Raw genomic sequence first — 23,363 nt, 5'->3', positions numbered from 1 at the left:
GAGGACTTCTACCTGCCTGGAGGGGTTCTGGGCTGGTCCGGGGTCCCGCAATCTAGACAGAGCTCCTGAGATCAAGCTGAGCTGGGGCCATCTCCCAGAAACCCAGCAGGAGCCTGCCCAGGTCAGGCGGGTGGAACGCTCTGTAGCTCCAAATGCCTCCTGCCCTGCTTTCCCTTTGCAGACTCAGAGAGAGGGAGCAGGCAGACTCCTGGGAATGGCAGCCGGCTCCCACAGGTATTCCCCACTGAGCTGGGAGGGTGCCCCCTGGGAGTCCCCTTGGTCACACATCTCAGATATTCAACTCATCACGACAGTGACAACAACCACAGAGGTAGTGTATTGGCTGAGAGCCAGGTCTGAACCCTGGAGCTACCACACACAGCCTCAGCTTCTGACCTACAAGCTGGAGCGAGGTCCCCCTCCCTCAGAGGACTGCGTGACCACAAGCCTTTACAGAAGCCCTGACCTGGGCTGGGATCCTTCGAGGCTCTTTATAGGCATTAAGCCATTTATCTTCAAAACAACTCAGTGAAGGTACCCTTGTTTTTCTCACCGTTTTACAGATAAGAAAATGGAGTCACAGAAGTTAAGTAAAAAATTAGTAACAGATGGAAAATGCTTAGCACGGTGCCTGGCACCTTGTAAAACTCGATGATGTTATCATTTGCACAATTCTATAATATTTAATACACTTGCCAAGTGTAGTTTGAAAGGTGCTTTGGGCACCTACGCATGACGGATGTGTTCGAGAGCATTTTTAAAACTCCGATTATTCCCAGAGTCTTACAAGTGGTCTTGGGACCCTAACCTACCCTCCTCAGGGCTGCTGGGGGAGAAGAGTTCTAAAACACAAACATGAGCATGCCACTATCCTACCTATATTCCTTCAATGCATTCTCTGTGCCGTTTTGGTCAGGTCCAAACCTCTTGCCTTTGCAGCCAAAGATGTTTATCCGCTCTGGGTTTGCCTGTTCAGCCTCTGTTCCGCCCCTCCCCCGCATGTTATGGTGGATTGTGATTCTCCCCTAGTTCTTCCAGGAATGTGTTCTGTTCACTCATCCCCTGGGACGTCTACCTATGTCCTCTCTTCTCTACTCTGGAAAACACCTTCCCTTCACATTGCAGGTCCCACCCTGTGAAGCTTTCCCTGCCCCCGCAGGCAGATCTGCCTGCTTGTTCCCCAGAATCTCCAGGGAGCCTCCCGTGCTCCAATCACGGCCCTCCTGCCACACTACACACCCCTGCACGTGTCTGCCCTCTGTCTGCCCCGCTGTTCGGCCAGGCTCTGCCGAGTGGCCAGGCCTCGCCATGAATCTATCCCAGGTCCTGGCACACAGCAGGTGCCCGTGTTCGTGTGGTTTCTGTTCTGAAACTACGGTGGAGTGGGGACGATGAGAGCCACAGGCCTGTGTTTGACTAGGACACCACGAGTCAACGCCAACCCAACAGGACCCACTCTAACTAGGTTTCATCAGAAAAGAAATTTAAGGATGTTCGGTGGCTCGTGGAATCTCTAGAAGACTGGAGAACCAGTCTCCAAAGGGAAAGCGAATGGCCTCAAAGTCCAGTGCACGGCTGCTCCAGTGGTGGGCGATGTAGCTGCCCCGTCCTGGCAAGGTCCCCTCTGCTCCCACTTAGTGCCATCTAACAAAGGAGGGACGGTGAGCTGTCAGGGTGGTAACGGCCACCTTCCCAGGGAGGAGACATATATGCAGAGCCGGTGGGACTTCCTCACAGCCCTACGCACATCAGGCCACAGAACTGTGTTCTCATGCCCAGGTATCCCCGCCGTGTCACAGCCACCTGGCTGTGGGTGAGGGGTGGGCAGGTGTTTCTGGAGCTGAGGAGCCTGGTGGGAGCTCAGACACATGGAAGCAGGGAGCTGGGAGGAGACGGTGTGACAGATGCAGCTGGCCCGCCCCACACATGCTTCCTCCCCGTACCCCCCCACCACCCAACACACAGCTGGACCAAGTGGCTCAGCCCCCACTGTGGCAGAGTGGGACCCCAGGAGGGAGCTTTCTGCTCAGCAGAGTGTGAACACCAGAGAAGTGGGTCAGCTCTGGGCTGCAGCACCCGAGGCCTGGCGTGTCTCCTCCACTGGCTCGTGCCAGGATGCAGAGGGCCCAGGGGAGGAGACAGCAGGCCCCGGAGGAGGCATAGGCACTGTACAGGAGCAAGCCTCGGCCCAGAACCATCACAGGGACGGCCGCCCTCCAGGGCACTGATGGCCTGCGGCGCAGGCGGGAACTGACGTCTACCGGGGTTGTCGCTAAGCCTCTGGCCCTCCCGGGTAAACGTGGGGAGGGTAGCCCACTGTCCCGTGCCCCAAACTGAGGAGCCACAGTTGAGACCAGATACTCGCAGCCCGGCAGGCCTGCAAGGATGAATGAGGACCCCAGAGGGGGCCACCGTCCAGGCTGGGACACGCATCAAGGGTGGGAGCATGCAGCCCTGGGGGAGCTTCGTGGCCCTGTACCCCTCCACTAGACCTGGCCTTGTGCATCTCCTTCCATTCACCTGTTCCAGAGTCATAGCCTTTATAAAATAAACCAGGAACAGTTCTGAGTCCTGTGGGTCATTCCAGCATCATGGGAACCCTGAGTTCCAACCAGCTGGCCAGAAGCATGGGAGGCTGGGCCTCGAACCGGCTTCGGAAGTAGGGGACAGTCTCGGGGGACCAATCCCTTAACCTGCAGCAACGCTGGTACTTAGTGCCACAGGTGGACTTCAGGACACCCCGCTGGTGTTCCGAGAGCTGGAGAAGGACCTGCTGTGAGGTATAAACCCACACATTCAGAGTCAGAGGATTGTAAGCAGAAACACAGGAGACAGACGTCAGATCTGGGGTTCCCCTAGCTGCAAGTGGGGACTGACCACCACCAGGCTTGGACCTCCTTGCATCCACACTGCATGCTTCCCACTCCCACATCTGCTGATATCGCCTTAGCTTCAAGCTGAACTCTGAAGAGCAAAGAACAGGACGGTCTTTGGGGATCTCCTCCAAATGTAATATTCCTGAATTTGTTCAGAGCCAGCTGAAATGCCAGGCTGTGGCCACCATGGGCAGCCGCCACTTGCAGGATTGGTCTGCTTGGGGGAGGGGGGGTGCAGCCCCTTCTTCTCTCTAGACAAGCAACCCCACCCCCGACAAAGCGCATTCCCAAGCCAGTCATGTAGCAAAGAGTTTCACCCTTCAAGTAAGTCACTAGCATCAGAAGGGAAGACACAAGGAGCAGGGGCCCCCCTTCTCATGCTCCTTCCCCGTTCGTGAAGTCAGCCAGGAGCCACTGCTCCCTCTGATCCTCCCCAACCTGGTCAACACTGAGGGCTCCAATGGAGAGCCACATGCCACCGGAGTCCTCCACAGAGAGGCAGCTGGACTCAAGAACGTGGGGACCCGTCCCACTCCAGGAGAGGAGCCCAGTGAGTGATGAGCAGACTGGGACTGTGTTCCAAGGTTGGGGTTGGGGCACTGAGCTCTCAACGTGGCATGCTGCTGAGCTCCAGGCTTCGGGCGAGGGAGGCTGGAGCCTCCGAGATCCACACCCTAGCTCTGTCTGTGCTGGCTGTGTGTGGCCAGCGAGAGCCTCTCCGAACATCAGATGGCTTCATCTGTCAAGAGGGGATTCTAAGGGTTCCTCCCTCCAGAGTCCGCCCTAAGAATTCAGTGAGGGAATGCATGGGGCCAGCAGGGCACCCAGACCGCCAGGAACGTGCCCTGTAACAAAGACGGTCACCATCCCTCTCTGTGCTTAACACCTTGGGTTGTGTTAGTCTGAGGTCGGGGGGGGGGGGGGATGAAAAGAAAGAAAGGAGGAAGGAAGGGAGGAGGGAGGAAGGGAGGCGGGGTGGGGTGGGGAGGGAGGGAGGACAGGAGGGAGGCTGAGGAGGATGGATGGGAAGGAAACAAGGCATGGTAAGCGGCTTGGACCATGGCTGGGAATAATGAACACATCCGATCTGTGGGTCTGTGGAGGTGGGGATGGGTTGGATCACACGGCCTTCTCAGAGCGCCCTGTGGGCTTCCACTGCACCCACCTACCTCCCTGTCCCCATGGAGAAGCCCCACTTGCTGAGCTCCCACTGACCCCAAGGAGGGGGACCCTCACAGGGCCCGGCGCCAGCAGGTGAAGCTGTCCTCATGAGGGAGCCAGGGGACACGCAGCATCCCCGGGCCTCACTGGAACAGCTGTTGGCCACCTGCTTCATGCCACCAGCTTTCCCCGGCAATCCACACTTACTGAAGCGGATAGACGAAGAGGGCCCAGTTTATGTCACCGCACGACCTCAGGCAGGTCAGCTCTCAGAGCCTGCTTCATCTGTAACTGGGAAAGGGGATCAGGCCCTGCCCTGCTGACCTCACACTGAGGCAGGGGGAGGGAGTTCTAGCACTGGGGCCAGGGGCGAGAGGAAGAAATTCCTATTCTGGTCGCCTCTAACACACTTTTTGGGCAAAGCATTGCTTGGTGCCCTACAGATGCAAAATAGAGTCCAGTTCTTTTGTGGGGGCAGAGTGAGGAAGAGGATGTCCACAGAGAGGGCTCTCTAGCTCCACACACTTTAGGCTGCATCTTAGAGCCTCTTGCCCTCCCCACCCCCTCAAGATCCACATCAGGGCTGGGCTAGCTCTTCCAGAATATTCTCCAGTGTTCCCTTAGGCTGCAGACTCCTGGACTCCCTAACAAAGTGAACACTGATCAACCGAAAAGAGGAAAAGAACCTTAACATCGGTCTGCACCATGAGGTCATACCCCTCCCCCAGAGTTCAAGGGCCTGTGAACTAGGAGATGAAACATTTATGAACCTAGTTTTTAATAGCTCACATTTATCAAACACAGATTACACGTCAAGCGCTATGTGGAGCACGTGACAGCCGTTATCCCAGCAACAGCTTGCACCACCCTATGAGGTGGGGCCCCTATGACCCCATTCCCAGTGGCGAATGGGGGGCGAGCTTATTACTGCACACCATTTACAGTGGACCAGCACCCCAGCTCTCCCTGACTCTGAGGCCAAGCCCTGAGCCCCTTAGGCCACTGACAGAAAGCTGGACAGAAAGCCCTGGACCTGGCCCCTGCTTTGTACTTGTGTCGACTTTGGGCAAGTTGCTACCCTCTCTGGGACTTTCTCCTCACTTGCAAAGTGAGACCACCGGCTGCCAGCTCTGTCAGGCTCAGATCTACAATCCTATGACCTCTTCGTGCTTAAATCCACTCTCTTCCTTATTTTTCTTCTATTCACAACTCCAATGTATTTGAAACCAGGGCAACTAACCTGGAGACCTGCTCTTAAGGGAGGTGATCACAAGATTTTGGACCCTCCATGATTTGATGCAGAGAATCCTCTTTCTGATTTTGGTTACCCTGTAAATTCCAAAAACTCTAGATAATCCCTGTTAGAATCAGCTTTGGAAATCCTGGTATCACATGATTATATTTGACATACACATTGATCGTCAGCTAAGAACCCATTCCACAGTCTAGAAGTCCACATCTCATACTAGACCTGGGATGGAGAATTCCGAAAAGTTTGCTCTGCAGTATTAAGAGGTTCTTGGCTAAGAAGGAACATCACCACTTAGTATACATCCTCCTAGAGATTCACAGAGCATGCAAAAGATTCACAGTAAAGGTGCTGATAAGTCCTGCAGTAAAGAAACCCAGGCAGTTTTGTTTCATCCAGATTTTTGTTGCACTTCCTTAGCCACAGAACCCTTTTACTATCTGCTCAAACTGATAGTTAAAATGGTGCATACTAGTCCCTGCCAAAGCTAAATGCCATCTTCTTGGATTCCCCCCCAGGTCAATGTTTCTTGAAATCCAGAAGCTGAGCTCTGAACCAAGTACAGAATGAAGGCCCATACGAACTGTCACCCTCCCAGACACACTACTTCCTACCTCACAGCAGGGGTCGGGGGGAGGGTCTGATGAACTGGGAGGGCTGCAATTAAGAAGGCCGCTGCTGGGGGGGGGGGGAGGGCAGGAACTGGGTGGGCCCAACTGAGTGACAACAAGGCCACCGTGAAAAGTCACACTTCTTCCATTGTAAGGGTAGCTCTGCACCCTTCGGGCTATCTGTGGGGTTGGGGAATTCATTTACTGACACATTGTGAAAGGATCAAACCAGACGTGTTAAGAAAGACAGGATGATCTAATAAAACCTCTCGTATACTTTCCAAGTAGAATCAGTTAGGGGACAGTTACTGCCACCCATTACTGCTTACCAGTAAAGCTCCATTAAATGCTTATTCTGTGCAGACTCTGAAGATAATGCGGTGATGAATTAGATTCAGCCACTGCCTTCCAGGGGTCCACAGCTCATGTGAAGACAGCCATGCCGACAGTTATAATACCGTTGTAATGGGAGCACAGGCGAGGCCTCAAAGGAGCCTGGACAAAAATGGGAAAACGAATCTGCCTCTTCGCAATGCAGCATGCATGTCCTGAGCATCTTGCGTGTTCCAGATGCTGCTCTAGGCATGGAGGGAATGGACACGAATGACACAGTCCCTGCCCGAAAGATGCTTCTGGCCTCTGGGAGGCTTCGGTGTCCAAACGGCTCCTCAAATAGAGGAAAACCTTTCCTCCTCTGAGCTTTGGAATTCCCCATCAGGGTGCGTATCACCACATACAATGTCTTAGAAGGCTTGTTTTCATCAGGGCTGCAAGCTCCCCACGGGCTGGGCCTTGCTTTCCTGATGTTTGTATAACAGGTGTCTCCCTTAGCAACTGCTTGAAGATAGTAGATGCTCAGTAAAAGACTTTTGAACACAGGACATGGAGGTCAGGGTGAGGGAAGTTTATCAATCAGTACATTCGAGGGCAACTCTGGAGCACATCCTGGGAGAGGAAGAAGGGTTCAATGGAGGGAGAAGACGGGCCCATTGGGGTGCATAGGGGAGCAAGTAGAGCTCGGGAAAGCCTCAAGAAAAAGGCTTCATTGAAATGGATGTTGGAGGAGCAGCAGACTTTCGGCAAATGAATACCAGGGGACTCCAGGAGTCAGCCATCATACCCCTAAAGAAACAGCCAGCCCCCAAGCTCCACTGCCCAAGCCCCAGAGGACTCACCCTCGCACTGATGAGGCTCCTCCCTTTTGACCACCAGGACATATAAGGAGCCCCAGAAAGGTCTGTCCCCAGCTCCACTCCCATTTGGAGCTGTCACCTGCCAGGACCTGGGCACGGCCAGCCCTCACTGCGTCACCCCCTCCCCGTCCCTCAGGGGAGGCCAGCCTGTGGTCCCCTGACAGCATCAGCGGTGGTCACCAGGCCAGCCAGTGGATGGCATCATCCTAAGCTTGAATCCTGTCCTCGGATCCTTAAGAGGTATTTCACACACTATCAAAAAGGTGAGGAAAACCTGTTTCAGTCTATGGCTCCTTCATCTCTCTTAGGGTGGGCTGGGCAGGGCCATTGTTGAGGACCTGTGCTCACGTAGGACCAGGTGAAGAAGAGATCTCTGGGAGGTCTGAAAATCTGGAACAGGTTGTCTGAGTGTCTGAGTGAGTTCTGGCCTTTTGGTGAGTTACCTCGAGTCAAACCCTTTCCATACCGGGGTGGGGGATGGGGGACGTTAGGACCCCTGGCTGTCTGGGAGGGTGTTCTGAGAACTTCTAAGACAAATATGGGTGCTTCCCTGAAATCTGAGGCACCTGCTCTCCACCTCAGGGCTTGATGCTTGGTGGGGGCTGGGGTGGTGGCTCTGAGGAGGGAGGATCCTAATGCCTCATTCAGGGAACAAAGGTCATGATAAATAAAGGACAGGGGTGACAAGTCTGGGTAATCTGGATTGGGGTCCATGCCAGGGCACAACTTTGGAAAAACCTTCAGTGTCCTGGAGCTTGAATATGCTCACCTATAAAGCAGGAAAAGCACCTGCCCACCCCACCATGGTAGGCTGTTGAATCAGATGGTGAGGGTACACATGAACGCTCCCCCAAAACTGGAAGGGCTCAGAAAAGCAGGTCATTCCTCAACCCCCCATCCCAGAAGCCCAGGCTTGGCTGGCCTCTTCAGTCTACAGAGGGAACCCAAGGCCTCCCAAGAAACACATTCTCCTCCAGAGAGAAGCCTGACCCCAATCTCACCGCACTGGGGTCACATCAATGTAATACCTGCCTCCTCCCTTCACTAGGAGAAAGAATGGAACTCATTTGTGTAAAGGAAGATGATAAATACCAAATATTTCCTATTTATTATATGCCAGACCCTGTGCTCGGCTTCTATTGCCTGATGTAATTAAGTGTTCGTACTAACTCTCTCGTATATATGAGATGTAATATGGGACATAGAGATCATATGATAGATGATGCAAATATGTATATGAGGGATGAGAGGGATGGAGATCCATTTTCTCCTTGCAGAGGCAATGAGAGGACAGGAATTCAGGTCTCTCTGCGTCCAAGGATCTTGCTTCTCTCTCAGTGATTTTCTATTCTTCTTCACATGGTACAGAGCAAGGACAGAGTTCCTCTGGGTGGGTGGGAGTAAAGCTATGGTAATGCTCAGTAAATGTTTAATTCCTTCCAGCACCTTCTTTAGAAGGGAAAGGGAAGGACCTCACTCCTGAGAATCACCAGGACCCTGGAAAGGCCCCAGGGTAGCCTGGCCCTACAGGGTGGCATACAGAACATCAGGCCACACCCCAGGGAGGAGCTGGGGCTCTGGGCTGTGGGACAGAAGCCCAGAAGGCAGACATTCCCATGTTTGGCCACAGGCCAGGGGACCAAGGGTGCCAGTGAGCCAGGTGTCCGCTCCTGGCTCAGGGAGCCTGGAAGGGCCTGGCACCAACAGGGAAAGCTATTCTTGTGACGGAGCCAAGGGAGCCCACAGCCTGCCTGGGCTTCACCGTGTCTGCCGAAGCCACCTGCTGTGTGCCAAGTGCTGTCTCCTGCAAACCACACATACTTACAGCTGAGGACAACCTCTGACGGATGGGGTTTTCATCTTCATCTCAGATAAACCAGTGGTTCTCAACCAGCAACAGTTTTGCCCCATAGGAGACCCTGGGCAGACAAAACTTAAGGTGGAAGGAAGGTACTACTGGCCAGGAATACTGCTAAACATACTACCATGAACAACACAGCCCCTCCTGACAAAGAAGAATCTGGTCCACAGGCACCTGGCTCCATTGGTTAAGCATCTGACTTTGGCACAGGTCATGATCTCAGGGTCCTGGGATCGAGTCCTGCGTTGGGCTCCCTGCGCAGAAGGGAGTCTGCTTGTCCCTCTCCCTCTGCTCCCACCCCTACTCATGCTCTGTCTCTCAAATGAAATCTTAAAAAAAAAAAAAAAAAAAAAAAAAAAAAAAAAAAAAAGAATCTGGTCCAAAATGTTAATAGTGCCCAGGGAGAGAAATCCTGAGACAAAAACTGTTCTAGGAGAAGCTTACCAAGTTCACATAGTGCTGGAATCAGCTTTCCGGTACTGATTCTCTGATTCCAACACCAAGGCTCCTCCTTTATATCTGTGATGGGGAGACAAGGGCCAGCCAAGGCCAAGGCAACCCAAGAACAAACAAGCCTGCACTCCCTCCAGCAGACAGACTCTGGAGATCCTGGGCCCTGCTGAAATGTCCTGGCAGGAAGCATCCTGAATTTTCCTAGGATGATGGAGTCACTGGCAGCAAAGGCTTGGGAGTTGAAAATGAAGACTTCTTTGTATTTGGAATTTTAGAAGTGGTCAATTCCACCTGTGACTGCCCTTCCCCCTCACCGCCTCCCCAAACACAGCATCAGTCCTTAAGTGCTCATGGCCTGGGGGAGCTCTCCACTGTCCAGAGATGAACCACACTGCCCTCTCACTAAAACTGGACAGTCACCCTGACCAGGTCCCTAGGGGCAGACCAGATGGTTCGTGCCACATAGGTCAAGAGCCTGACACCAGTAAGAGTGCAATTGGACAGACAAGTATGAGGACAGCCATGGTAGAGAAGAGATGGACCTCATCCTTCTCTCAATGCCAGTTGGCACCATGTACCCCAGAAGCTAAGTCCCTATTTATGATGGTCCCCAAATTAATTAGGTCTGACCTCAGGAGGAAACCCCGCATCTGATCATTTGGTGGACAGACAGGTGGCCACTCATTTCTAGGAGGGCAGCTGAGCACTGAGCTCCCACTCTTATTGGGGTCCCCTGAAACCCCTAGCCCACACACAGGCAGTAGTTTCTGGGGTCCCTTCAGTCCATGCCGCAGAAAGAACAGCATCCCGACCTCCGGAATCCTACTCGACCAGACAGCTCCCAGCCACAGGCATCACTGAGGGACTGGCAACCAGAGAGGGAGGCCTGAGACCCCACAGGACAACTTGTCAGAGCTCCAAAGCCAAATGGGATATTTTGCCTGAAATAAAGGCTCTTCCTGCTGGGGAAACTGGAAAGCCCTTGATTCATAATTCCAAGAGCAGAACCTCACAGCTTCTCCGAGTTCTGCCCAGGAAGGCCTCAGCCAGCAATGGCCTGGCCAGTCGGAGCTGAGAACTGTATTTGCATGCGAAGGCCAAGCTGTGGCAGACAGGCCTGCCTGCTGGTCACTGGAAGGCTGTGAACATGAACATGGCAGGCACACAACCTGAGCTACAGAGAGGACGGGGCTAAGCACTGGGCAAGAGCTAGCACTTCGGGGGGAGAGGACCAGTCAGTAAAACCTAGCACTGGGATCTGCTGCCAGCTCTCCAGGCTGCTTGTTCTCTTACTAGCAGTGTTTAATTTTGAACATTGGAACTAACCCGGTGGGCTTTGAAAAATCCTGATGCCTGAACTTCAACCCAGGCGTCTCTGGAGTGGGACCCAGACATAGCGTTTAAAGCTCTCCCAGGTAATTCCAACGGGCAGTCAAGGTTGAGAATCATAGGCTGTAATCTTCCTTTTCAGCCTTGATGAGCTCTCCTGATACATGATGATTCTGTTTTTCAGTACCCAAGTATTGTTTGTGCTCTGGAGTCAGTAATTCACACCAAGGACTCGAGCTTCACCAATATAGGATCAGAAGAGTCCAATAAAGGCAAGACTTAAATTTTAAGCAACAACAAAACAGGGCACCTGGGTGGCTCAGCTGATTAAATGTCTGTCTTCGGCTCCAGTCATGATCTCAGGGTCCTGGGACTGAGCTCTGAATCAGGTTCCCGGCCCTGCGGGGGGTTTGCCTCTCCTCCGCCCCCCGCCCCCCACCCCCTCTGGCTCATGCACTCTGTCTCTCAAAGTAAATAAATAAAAATCTTAAAAATAAATAAATAACAAAACAATCAAACAGTATTCATATTTTTGCAACATCTTTCTTATCTAAAACCATGCTCAACCGGGATGCTGCCAAGCACAATCAATTCTTTAAAAAAAAAAAAAAAAAAAAGAAGAAGAAGAAGAAGAAGAAGACAATGTAGTAAGCACGTCCCTCCAAACACTCAGTAGCTCCCCATGACCTACAGCAGACAGCTTAGGGTCCCTCACAGCCAGTCTCTGGCCTAGGCTTGCGACATTCCCCCCTCTCCGGCCTCTTCCAAGGACACACCTTGCACACCCTGAGCCCACCTGTCCCGGAGCTTCATGCGCACGGCTCCACAGCCCCTCGATGCCCTCACTTGCCCTTTCCCCTTGTCAAAATTCTATTCCTCCTAAAGGCTGAGCTAAAATGCCACCTTCTTCCTGGAGTTCTTCCAGTCCTCCCAGTTGTAGTGACTCCCTCTCCCCTCTGCCAGGCACTGCCCCCGCCACGCACAGTAGAGCTAATTCTCTCAAGACAATTCTAATTAAAGGTATATACTTATGTATCTTCATCCCTCTAAAAATAGGACATTCGCCTGCGGGCAGAGGATGTGTCTTATCCATCCTGGCACAAAGTGGGCCCTCAGGGAACACAAAATGAATGAATGAATGAATGAATGAATGAATGAACAAACGAACAGGAGGTTGAATAAACTACACATTGTGGATATGTACTTGCTTCTCCACAACTGAGAACTTAGTCAACACGTGCTGTTTGGTTGTGAGATGTTCTCCCAGCAAACAGACTGAAATATTTTCCCAGGGAGGTAGCCTTGGATCCACCAAGTGAAGTCATCATTGCCCGTGTTCCGTGTTAATCCTCTGGGCTCATTAGCATGCCAGATAATTAGCGCCCCTGTGCAGGCGAGGCAGACAGCAGGATGTATGAAGGAAGCTGCCTATACTGTGGAATGGCAGGCAGAGGTGCCGGGGGAGGGACAGAGGCTGATGCCATGGGTTCCTAGGGACAACACTACCTGTGTCCCCTGGGTGCCTCTCCCCGTTGTGAACCCCTCCCTGCTGCACCCTCTCTGCACTCAGAAGTGCCCCCTCCAGGCTGACAGCCAGAGAGCTGTGGAGCCATTCAGGTTTGCAGGGAGATAGGGGCAGGAGGCAGAGGATAGGGACGCTGCCCCGTGCTCCCCTCCCAGCAGAAGCTTTTGGTCATTCACTGCATAAGAAGGTAAAACAGGGGAATGAATGGAACCAGGACATTTGAGACCCTGGCGATCTCCTAAATCTCTTGTGCGATGGTCATATGCACAACACGGGAAGAGGAAAGGACCTCCCTCATGGTGTCATTGGGACCCGCTTGCAACATTGCCTGGCACAGAACAGATGCTCCGTAGACACGCTTGCTTCATTTAGCAGTAGTTCGATGAAATGGGATCCACGTGGGAGACTTTCCTTTCTGCCCCACTGAGGAGGGGCTGCTACGTGAGTTCCCCAGAGACTGAGACGGGGCCATACCAGTACCAGGTCTCTGCCAGGGGAGGCTCCAGGGAAGTGATGAGATACCAAGACACAGGCCAAAGAATTAGGATCCATCTAGGAGATGAACATGTCCATCTTGGCTTACCATGGCATCTGGAAGGAGTCTGTGGTTGCCTTGACAACAGCTGAGTGGAGACCTACTGACCTCCCAGCTCCCTCCCCACCCACGAACATTCTCTGGTGAACACCTTACCCCTGGTCCATCTGGGAACCACCACCCCTCAGAGCCCAGCATGGCAATTACAACGCCAACCCTGTCCTCTGAAAACTGGCAATGGAAGGACAACTAGAAGCATTCACCCTGCCTTAATAGGAGGAATCAGAGCTGGTCCCCGGCTGATGAGGGAATGTTCTTCTTTGCACAGGAACACTAGCTCGTAAATGTAGAAAGAACGATACAATGGGAGAATCACTATTTTGCCACCTCTGATGAAACTGTTAATTCCGGTTCAACTATCAGGGTAAACAAAACATTTGCAGGGTACCATAGCATCTACCATCCCACAGATGGTGGGGACCATCTGATTATGGGAAAGAACACAACAGAGGACCCAGCAGGCGCCGCCTTAACCACGTGATCAGAACTAGTATCTCTAAGAGTGGGACAACCACGCAATACACTCTTCCTGCTATGACACCGAAGGAGGTCTACAGCTTTATCTCTGGCGTATTCCTGCCTAAGTCATTACCCTCAATCTCATCAGGTCCTGATGCATAACTCCCTGTTTACAAGAAATGCAGGGAAAGAAGGAGCAGGTTCAACGAAATCACAAGGCAATAATCAGATTGTATAAGACCATCGTCTGTTCTCTTCCAGAAGTCACTACTAAAAGTGTGAATCACGGCATTATTCATAATCACCGAAAATGGAAATGACTCAAACGTCCATCAACTGATGAAGATAAATCAAAAGAGGCCCATTCAGCCCATGGACCATCATTTAGGAATAAAAAGGAACGGAGTTCTGACACAGGCTACAACATGGATGAAACTTGAAAACATTATGCTACATAAAAGCTCTTTCACAAAAGACCACATACGGTAGCGTATGATTGCATTTGTAGGAAGTTTCCAGAAGAGGCAAATCCGTGGAGACAGACCGCAGGTTAGTCATCACTTGAGGCTAGTGTGGGGGAGGGGCCGGAGGAAGGAGGATGGGAGCCAATGACAACTGCTAATGGGGACCGAGTTTCTTTGGGGAGTAATGAATATGTTCTGAAATTCACAACACTGAACGCACTAAACCCGCTGAATTTAACATTTTCTATGGGTAAACTGTATAATAGAAGAATTGTATCCCAATAAAGCTATTTTTAAAAACTCTGTGTGTGTGCTACGTTGGAGGAGAGCTCTTTGATTAAAGAGACAGGAGAACCGAATGCACCACACGAATCTTGATTGTTTCTTGAGTGGATGCTGAACGTATTAAGTTAAAAAGCTGTAAAAATGTTTGGGGGACAAGTGCGGAGATTTGAGGAAGAATGGGAGGCAGCTGGTGAACAGCCAGCCAGAGCACACACAAGGAAGGCACTAGAGTCTAGCCGGAAGGTAGCTCCTGAGGACAGGGCCCAGGTGAGGGGGTGTCCGAGCAGAGCAGGAGCCCTAAGGAGAGGGAGATGGTCTCTGTTCAACAGAATGGAACAAACAAACAAGTAGAGAAGGTAATGGGAGGCTGGTTTCCTACTGCTGGAAAAGGAAAGGCTAATCTGGAAAGAGGAAAGATCTAGAATGAACCTTGTGATAGTAGATCAGAATTGGAAGTATTGGTGTTAGGGGGGCCTGGCTGGTTCAGTCGGAGAAGCATGGGACTCTTGATCTCAGGGTGGGGAGTTCAAGCCCTCCGTTGGGTGTAGGAAGTACTGGTGTGAGATTATGGCTTTCCCTGTAGATGCAAATGTATTATGCAAATATCCAAGTTCTGTCCACTGAGCCCAGGAGCAGTGGAGCCCTCACTGAGGCGAGTCTAGAACCTGGATCCTCGTTCTAAGCAGCATTTCCCACTAAAAGGAACCAGAGTTCACTGGAGAGATGACCAATTACAGGACTGAGTAAGGAAAAGAAAAAGATGAACCTGGAACATCCGGCTGGGCCAGAAACTGCTAAAGAGCTCAAAAGTTGCAGGGCAAGGTCAAAAGAACACAAAAGTCAGCTTGAAGAGGTTCCCCAAAATGGGAAAATTGGAGTTTTGAAATGATGACATGAACCCATTGAATAAAATAGAGATTTTGATTGACGATTATAACCCATTGAATACAATAGAGATCTGAAACTACATTGATTTAAATAAATAAATGAATAAAAAGGGAGAAGAGAGCTCATCTATATTTTAGAAAGTCAACTAATAGATGTGGATGAAATGATCGAATTAGAAAAATCACCATTTGGGGAGCATCACTATAACAACTCAGGCAAGAAAAATCAATGATGATAGAGCCAGAGGGTGAGAGAGGGTTGAGAAATGGGGCTTTACACGGTCTCAAAGGGTCTTCATGGATGACATCAGGTTAATCAAGGAATAAAAATTAACATGGTAAGTATTGGGACAAATAGGCATCATGTGCCTCTGGACGGGAGGAAGTGAGAAAAATCCTGAATCAATTCTGAGAAATTCAGCCAAAAATCTGTTATCTGGGTCTAATCAAGAGGGAAACCCAAACAGAAAATCCTTCTGCAAGACGGTGGCCCTTGAATCCTAAAAAAATGTCACGGTCATGAAAGGGAGAAACTAAGAAACAGTGCCCAAGAAAAGGAGGCTTGGGGCATTGGACAACCGGGGGCTTTGACAACAGGGGGATTTGACGCTGAGGGACCCCTACGCGAGGTCCTCTAGCCAGAGAGGACATCGGTGGGACGTGGGGAAAAGGACACATAGTTCTTTGAACTTGTCTTGCAACATGTTTGAAATTAAAAAAAAAAATTATACATATCATCTGTTTTTGGAAGATTTGTGGGGCCGCCCCAGTATTGCCTCTGGACTCTGCAAACTCTGGCTGTTCGGGCTCAAGGAATCTCTTTACTGCTCAGCCTCCGCACTAGACTGATCATCTTGAATTCCTGGTTGGGCCTTACTGATTTCCATTTCTCTAGAGCTTAGCCCAGAATGTAGGAAGCACTCAGAAGATATTTGTCGAATCAATGTTCTGGGCAGCTCATAGCCCCAGAGACTGGCTGGCCTATCCTGGGACATGCCCATGGTCGGTAAATACCTCCAGATATTGGGCTCGAGTACGCCTCTCTGCAAACCACAGAGCATCTGTCCGCCCTGCAGCAATGAGCCTTGTGTCCTGGACAGCTCCTAAGGGGCACACTGCCTGCGATCCCAGGCTCCGAGGAGCCATGTTCTTGCCTCATTGCTTTGGAGAGAACAATGGCTCCTGTTTGTTTAATCCCAGTCCATTGTGGCAGCCTCGACTGTACAGAGCTCACTTATGATTCATGTGAATGTCACTTGAGCTCCCAGAGGTCTGCAGCCATAATTCAACATTTGTTAATAGCCACTTAAAATGTCCCTGAAATAGCTAACAGGCCCAGGGGACAGAAGGTGTTCTGCTAAGAAATCATTCCAGGAAGGCAGAAGCATCCTTGGCCCAAACTTTAGAAGACACGGTTACTCCCAGTTCATGGGGACGCTGTTCTCTCATCACTGCCTCCTCGTGCTCCATGAACAGAGGGACAAGCCCCTCTCAGGGCCCTCAGGGAGAAGGCGGGACAGGAACCTGGAATCCTTACATCATCCTGGGGGACATGTGAAAGCCCCATTGCAACCACTCCCGCTCTGGAGAGAGGTCCCCACTGCCACCTCCATGGGGAAGGAGAAAACCCAAGGCGGTGCTTTAGAGATTCCCACCGGAAAGCCTCAGTTTACACCACAGAAAGGAGAAAACGGAAGACTAGAGTCCTGGAGGAGAAGTTTAAAGTTTGCCGTGTGGGTGGAAATGGCAGGAAGGAAAGGGGGAACAGAAGCTCAGAGAGGTTGAGGTCTATGGTGACATACATCACAAATTCTTCAGTTCTCCCCAAACCAGACTGAGTACTTACTTGCCCAACTAACATCTGATTATAGAATTTGAATTGAGACAGCCTCGCTCTGGAGCCCAGCTCCTAACCGCTGCACTCTTCTGTCACCTGCCCGTTTACCCATCAGGGCGCACTCGGACTAGACCTTCAGAGGCAAGTCACTGGTTCAGAGGCAGAAGTGGGGATTCTCTCTACCAAGTTCTAGCCACCTGCTTCCTTAAACACATCTGCTTCTCCCAAGGTCATCCTTTCTGCCACGCAGACTCTGACTTAAAATGTGGACGCAGGAGCACCAAGGTGGCTCAGTTGGTCAAGCGACTGCCTTCGGCTCAGGGTCCTGGGATTGAGGCCCGCGTGGAGGGGGAAGTGGGGGGGGGGGTCCCTTCTCAGCAGGGAGTCTCCTTTTCCCTCTCTCTCTACCCCTCCTCCCCCCACTCATTCTCTCTCTTCTTAGCCCTCTCTCAAATAAAAAATTTTAAAAAATAAATAAGTAAGGCACCTGGGTGGGAGCCTCTGCCTTTGGCTCAGGTCATGATCTCAGGGTCCTGGGACTAAGCCCCGCTTCGGGCTCTCTGCTCAGCAGGGAGCCTGCTTCCTCCTCTGTCTCTGCCTGCCTCTATGCCTACTTGTGATCTCTGTCTGTCAAATAAATAAATAAAATCTTTTAAAAAAATAAATAAATAAACTAAATTAGTAAATAGATATAATGTGGAGGCAGAGGCAAAAAGGGCAGGCTGGGCAGAATCAAATGCACAGAGCCCTGAGCTCCACATGGGGCAACTCAGAGAGATCCCAAGTGTCACCCTGACAAGAAGGGACTTTTTCTCCAGCATCTCAACTCTCCTGAAGAGGGTGCTGTGGGCTTGCTTGACCCCTCTGCCTTGCCTGCTGAACTAAGCCTAGACAGTCTTCCTGCTTGGCTGCAGGTCTGGCAGCTGCCAAGTTCCTGGTAGCCAGGAGAGGACACAGGTAAGTTGAGGGAGCTTAGGCCTAAACCCCAATTCTTTGGAGCTGAAGACTTGCCGACGAATGGCCTTTCACCCAGCTCAGTACTATACAAATAAGTTTGAGGTCCTTACCGAAGATAGTCCCAGGAAATCAAGATAGGACTCAAATCCCCAAGAGGGCCACCATCTTGCTGAATGACCTTGTGCCAGTCATCAATCAGACCTCTCTGAGCCTCATTTGTATTTAACTGGGAAACAGATCCATCATTACCTTTTCCACTATGAGTTATCCGGAGGCTCAAATAAGCATCTTGTAGCAAAAGCATCCCGGATCTAGGAACCAGAGTTCCTGGTTCAAATCCCAGTTCCACCAATTCCTAGCTAAGTGACATTAGCCCTGTCATTTAACGTTCCTGAGCCCCATTTTTTCCAAGGGAAAAAGGGTTACCCATATTCCATCATTCCCAAGGCAATCGTGAAGACCGAATGAGGTGCTTGGCCCAGAACAGCACCTGGGATATATTCTGGGCTCCGAAAATGTTAGTAATTCACAGGTTTTGTTGACGACACAGGGATGACCAAACAGGAGAAATTCCAGTTGGGACATAGTTGTAGGGTCTCCAGTGTCTCTTCCCCCCACCCCCCGTCCCCAGCAGGAGCTGAGCGCAGGGCTTCATGGCAGCCTCATTCCCCATACTCCTGAGACTTATTGATGGCAGTATGGACTTCCCCAAAAATCCTTCTGCTCTTGGAATCTCCCTCACTGGGTTTTATCACTGGCTCATGTTAGCCCTAACAAAAATAACAGTAGCGACAAAACAGTTGTCCCTCTACATCTGGCCCGTTGCTAGAAGTTTCACTTCTAGCATTTCCTTCCATGGCTGCCAGCAATCCTAGGAGGCAAGTGCCAGGGTTATTATTATTTAACAGATGGCGAAACTGAGGCCTGGAGAGGATAAATAATTTTCCCAAGGTTTCTACTGAGCTGTTTTTGACTCCCAGAACCCTTCACTTCTGACACCAAATGTGTGGGCTGTTCTCCTCGTGCCAAGTGATTCTGATGCTAACTACCCAGAACACATGCAGACCCCACAGGCTACGGGCTCAGTCGCACAAGAATGCACCCCCACGTCAGGTGCCACTGAGGAATCCAGGCCACCTATGCTTCTGACCAGCTAGCTGTACATCAGAGATTCCCACAACCCCCTTCTCACGTTCATCAATTTGCTAGAGGGACATAGAGAACTCAGGAAAAGTGTGTTTATTGGTACTGTTTTATTTATAGGATAATTCAGATTGTGTTGAAGATACAGGGGAGGGGCACAGAGCATCCATGCCTACCCCCCTACCTACCTCCACGTGTTCACCAACCCAGAAGCACTCCGGGTCCCTTCATGTAGAGGTTTCTGTGGCGATTCATAACACAGGCACCCTGGATTAAGTCATTGGTCGTTAATGACTGACTCAAACTCCTGCCCTCTCTGGTCAGATGGTTGGTTCCTCTGGCAACCAGCCTCCATCGTAAAGCAATCACTTCATCAGCAGAAAATCGGGTATGGCTGAAAGGCCCTTATTAGGAATAACCAGAGATGCTCCTCTTGCTCCAATCCCTCAGGAAACTCCAAGGGTTTTTAAAGCTCTTGTACCAGGAGCCAGGAACAAAGACCAAATATAGGTTTCTTATTAATCAAAAAATCACGGTCCCACAAACCTGGAACATACACCTATGGGGCCCTAAATCCCATGATCACACCACAAAGTTCATCTCCTATGTAATTATCTCAAGTGCCAAAGTCCCTTTGTCTTTCCATCCCCTGGTGTTCCCATCCCCTGGTTTCTATCCCCTGGTGTTCCAGAACAGGACATTCTCTGGGCCAGATTAGCCTCCTTCCCTGTAGCTCAGTCTGTCTCTACCCCCACCTACCCAAGAGTCACCTCTAATCCATATACATCCCAGTCCCCAGAACCAGGCCAGACTAAACCACATCCAGAATTTGCTTTCTAGGACTGGTTCTAGAGCCCAGAACTTATGAAAAATTCCTCTGGGAACTTCAAGGCAGGCATGCATCCTCGTTTCGGGAGGCCAGGTCTTCGAACAGCCACCCCAAGCCCTGGCCACAGGCACCCATGCACTTCCTGCCTGAACCAAACACCCACTCTCTTGTGTGCAGGGATGGGCCCACAGTGCCCTTCTCGTCCTGGCTTCTGAAACACTCAGCCTCAGCCGGGGTTGCAAAATGGGGTGGATCTACAAGCTGGACAAGCTGGCTTGCATCTATGATCAATTCTTTCCAATGTCAAATGCCAAGGACCCTCACCTCTGACTTCAAGTATCTATCTGTTCAGGAAGGAAATAAATCAAGAATGCTCAGCATTGGAAATAACTTTAGAGGCTAGTAAATCCAACTCTTCACCTGACATTGATCTACCCCTACAGCACTGGTAATAAGCAATTGCATGGCCTGGCCCGGAGCTGTTGACTGGGCATAGGGGGTGGGGGTCCTCGAAACTTGCAGGAGAGTTCCTTCCAATCAGCCAGTAGCCACCTCTCTGAACTTCTTCCCCTCTCCCGCACTGGGGCTAGCTCTGCCCTCCAGCTTTGCAGAAAGAAAGCTTCACTCCTCCTCCCTGAGACTGCCTTGCAAGGGTTTGAAGAAGGCAACGGCCCTGCCTTGGGTCACCCACTTTCCTTTGCAGTCTAACGAGTCTCCATGTTTTCCAACACTCATCACTCATGGTTTCGGTGCCCTATGAAGACCATCACCCCTGGTCAGCCAAACACTGCTCCCCACCTCCTGCTTTAGAGACATGCTTTTAAAGCCATGGCCAACATGAAAGTCTCTACCTTGTGGTTCAAAGTGAAACTGATGCACATCCAGGAAGAAATGGCAGTGAAGGCTGGCTGGGGGAGGGGCACTGAAAGGGAAGTTTTCAGAGCAGAAAAGAGGAGAATTCAGATGTTGCTGAAGGTGTGAGCTAGAATATGAGCGGCTTGGGGTAAGCAGGAGAATAGGGATAGCTCAGCTCAGAGGTTATGGGCAACTTCAGGAAGGGTTTTCCTTGGACGAGAAGCGCCAAAGAGAAACAAATCGGCTGTGCCCAGAGGTGTGAATCCTAATTAGAAAGTCGCTCGGATGCTCATTTAATTGGGGGGAAAAAAAAAAAAAAAAACAGAAAAACCACTCCTGCAAATTGTTATAGGCCCCAGTTGAGGACACAGATCTAGAAAGTTCAGGGCTTCAAAGACTTTTGAAACCGCTATTTCCTTCTTTCTAAGCCAGACACAGATCTATATGCCTAGGTGGTTCTCCAGGTTACCAAACAGATGGAGAAGCTAAAACTCATCACCATACAGACTATATTCCCTAACAAGGCCTGAGATGGGGTTTCTCATCCAGGTGGTTTATCCAGGCAGAGACCTCAGGGAGTGAGGTTCGTAGGATACAGGTAAGAGAGAAAAGATGTTGAAAGCACAGGAGAATTCCTGCTCGGCCTGATCCCCCAGGAAACTCTGGAGTATAAAGCACTCTGGAAGTTTGTTCCATCTCGAGGCAAGATGGCTGGCAATTCGGACCCCTGGGTCAGTGAGCCACCAGCCACTGGCCAGCCCCAGGCGGTAAGAGATGAATAACTTCCCAGCTATTTCCAGGAGTGGCGGTGCCATTGGTAAACATAGGCATGGTCAGACACTGCACCCCTAGCACCCTGCACCCCTAGAGGGAGTCTGGGCAGCATCTTCCAAAGATGTCCTCGCTAATTTATAGGTGCATCCCCACTCACAAGCACGAGGCTAGTGATGGAAACGCCAGTCAGTCCAATACACATAGTGGCTCATGGATAGGATCTTGAAAGTAGGGTGCTACACCTCCCTATACCCCACTACAGCTACTCGGCGTATCAGAGTGTCTCTGTTCCCACTGCACAGATCTCTCTAAATAGAACAAACAAATAAATGGGTAGGTATATCTGGTTACAAAAGAACATTTGTTCCTTCTCCCAAATAGAAGTTAAAAGTTGTAGTTTTAGGGAACAGACGTGGTATCAGAAAAGTAAATGTAGATTATACTTTATTGCGGTAGAGTTCTACAGGAGGGCAAATCCTTTGGAATCACGCAGTTCAACCCCCTCATTTTACAGATGAGGAAACTGAGGCCCCTAGAGGCTAATTACCTTGCCCTACGTTGTACGACTCAATCAACAGTAGTCAATAAGTCCAGGCGAATACATTTCTCCCATGTCTCGGGCTTGCATTCTGGAGTATGCATTTCCATGATCACTGAGGTAATCAATACAGAGCACACCTGAGTCATGAGAAAATAAGACCTGGGAGATAGAAAGATGCTTTAGCATCCAAAGGCTGAAACTTTGGGGACTGCGGTCCCCAAATAAAGCCTAATCTGATAAACAAGCTTCTATCCCAAGCTTCAGATTTATCAAATAATGACCATGTATTTCTGGGGGCATCTGCTACCCAGTAACCACTAAGGTCCATCTGTATGGACTAGTTTTAAGACGTGGGATATATGGAATCTCACTTGCAGCGATGATGATGCAGGTCATTAGTTCCAGGTTAGAATAGACTGTGGGTCAAATGGCTCAGCAGAACGTTTTGCTATTTCAACCCATTTCCATCACACAGACACCCTCAGACCAAAAAGAGAAAACACACGCAGCATACTCTCAGATATCTCTTGACCTAGGTGATATATTTTTGGTCTGATGGAGAGAATGGGATCCCTGGTACTTTGAAATATGAACTGCAACTTCAGGGCTAAAAACCGCCGTATTCGGCCTTTGGGGGATTTTTTTTTTTTAATGGGATCCCATTTCAGCCCTTACTATAGAAATCAGTAGCAAACTAGGATTCGCTTTAGAGAGAAATTTCTAAAACTCCTCTCTTCATTAAGGGAAGGATTTTCTGTAGGAAGGAAAAGGGAACCACCACAGAAGGGGGAAGGGTCCTGTTACCAATTCAATAAACTCTCGGGTGGCCTTCTTCCATCAGCTGTTTTGGAGGCTAAGGACTCCCGGGACAGAGGCACAGATAAATACATTCACCCCACGTGCAACAAGGCCCTGACTCTGTGGCCTGTTGGTAGTGTTAGCTTTTCTCTGCACGTAGATGATGTGGGTCATTGTAACAGTCAGCTCCCAGTCACCACCCTATCCATCCAACATGTCAGAGAATTCAGTGCTTCCAGGGAGACACGACTAATGTCCTACAAACCAGAAGTGGCACCAAGAAACACTGTTCGCTCGCTCAGCCTAGCAGTGGCTGCCTTTCCGACAACATGGCAAAATGCTTACAAACTTCCAAGCCCCTTAAGGACTAAAAGTGCAATGTAGACCACTTGTCCTAGAGCCCAGAGATGTCGCAGGGGATGGAGACAGCTGGGGTCTACACCCGTATACTAAGGCAGACGGGAATGGTCTGTACAGAATCTCATGGTCTTCACAGCCCATGGTCCTCATGGCTCTGCATAGTCATAAGGTTGGACCTCATCCAGAAGCGGGGTCAGGAGAGCTCATTGGGTATCCATGAACACATCTGTGGTTCATCCTTGCAAACATACAACAAACAGGGGGACTGAGGTGGCTTCTGGTCAACGCACAGCTGGACTGTCAACTGCATCAGAGGAGGGT

Source organism: Mustela lutreola, chromosome 15 (assembly GCF_030435805.1).
Source record: "Mustela lutreola isolate mMusLut2 chromosome 15, mMusLut2.pri, whole genome shotgun sequence".
Classification (NCBI taxonomy): domain Eukaryota; kingdom Metazoa; phylum Chordata; class Mammalia; order Carnivora; family Mustelidae; genus Mustela; species Mustela lutreola.
This window is presented reverse-complemented; position numbering follows the sequence as displayed.